Source organism: Nannospalax galili, unplaced genomic scaffold (assembly GCF_000622305.1).
Source record: "Nannospalax galili isolate Female #2095 unplaced genomic scaffold, S.galili_v1.0 scaffold206, whole genome shotgun sequence".
Classification (NCBI taxonomy): domain Eukaryota; kingdom Metazoa; phylum Chordata; class Mammalia; order Rodentia; family Spalacidae; genus Nannospalax; species Nannospalax galili.
This window is the reverse complement of record NW_008358101.1, coordinates 8,631,361-8,632,934: the sequence shown is the minus strand read 5'-3', so window position 1 is coordinate 8,632,934 and position 1,574 is coordinate 8,631,361.

The window sequence follows — 1,574 nt, the reverse complement described above, 5'->3', positions numbered from 1 at the left end:
CTGTAAGTAGTGTTTGGGAACATTCTGTTAGAATTCTATGCCCCCTAGTGGTACTGACATTTTTACCATTATTTTTCAAAGAAGGATTGAGGAAGCATCCTTTATGATGCTATACAATATATTCATCCCTTCAACAAGCAATCATCCATCAACATGTGCCATACTAGCTGGAATGGTACTAAGATGGAAAAAAAATAGCCTTGAATCGTATCATGTCCATGGCCTAGTGAGAAAGATGAATAAACTAAGTAAATGCAGCTTAGTGATGAGTTAGAAAATTTTATGCAGAAACTGTGATAGATGAACTAGGTCTTGAGGAAGAGCAAGATGGTAGTGAAGACATGAAGGCAGAATCCTCAGAGAGAAAACATTTGAGACAAGAAAACAGATCATGCTTTCAGAATGACAAGTAATTGGATTGCAGTGCAGCTCAGGTTGTTTTTGAAGATTCAGCTACAGGCAGGAGGCATGGGAACTAAGGCATGGCTCTATGGCTCAGACACTCAGCCACAACTTTAGATTGTACTCTGAAGAACAGAGAGTCATTGGAGAATATTGAGAAGGAGTACTATATATACCCAGCACTCAATGTGGACTGAGAGTCTGTAAGAGGTGCGCAATGTTCCAATTCAGGTGGAATCAAAGATGAAAACCACCTGAGCCTAGAAAAGCACATACATTGATTCAGAACTGAAAAGACCCAAAGAACATGAGCCCTTAGGCTAAGAAGAAAGGATGGAAGAAGAATTAAGACTGAGCAATCAGTTGAAGACCCCCCCCCCCCGCTGACCCTGACATGCAGAAAAGGAGCTTCTCCAGGACAATGTCTGAAGAGATCAAATAAGGAGGATTAAGACATCATTTTGTTTTCTTCCAGAATTACGTAAACAGAAATCCAGTGAGAAGAGAAAGGGTTGAAAACAGGAGTGAGGGAATTTTTCTGAAAGTAAAGGAGAAATAGCCAGCAGGGGGCTTGGGTTGAAAGACAGTTCCAGACAAAATACCATTTTGCTTCACATAAGACTTGAGTGGCCATTACAGTCACTCTCCTGGGTCCTGATGCTGTGTCTACAAAGGCATTTGACAACTGAGATGCACTTTTGACTGACAGTGTTTCACTGTTAATTGTGAGATCTGAGACATAATGGACATCTTATATTGATTTTAGTAGGTAAAATACACCTATTTGATTGCCAGCCTTTCAAAAAAAATCAGTGTAAAAAGATATATTCTATGCTTAATTTTATCATAGGGAAATTCACCCTGAATAAACTATTCATTTTATTTAGATTTATTTATAATGAAAGGCTAAGGAAATGATTTAGGAGAAAGGCTGATGCCTGCTAAATATTCAAACAGTATACTAAGAGAGAGAGAGAGAAGCTGAGACAGGTTAGAAATTGGTAGAATAAAGGGCATGAAAGGTCCTGGAGTGCCAGTTAGGGGTTCGTTTTATCTTTTACATATGACTTGCAGTATAAAGCTATAGTAACAGAAACTCTATTGGTTTATATTTGAAAATCATTCTTGAACATTACTGAACTAAATAATAATTCAATTTGTTGGAGTACCGA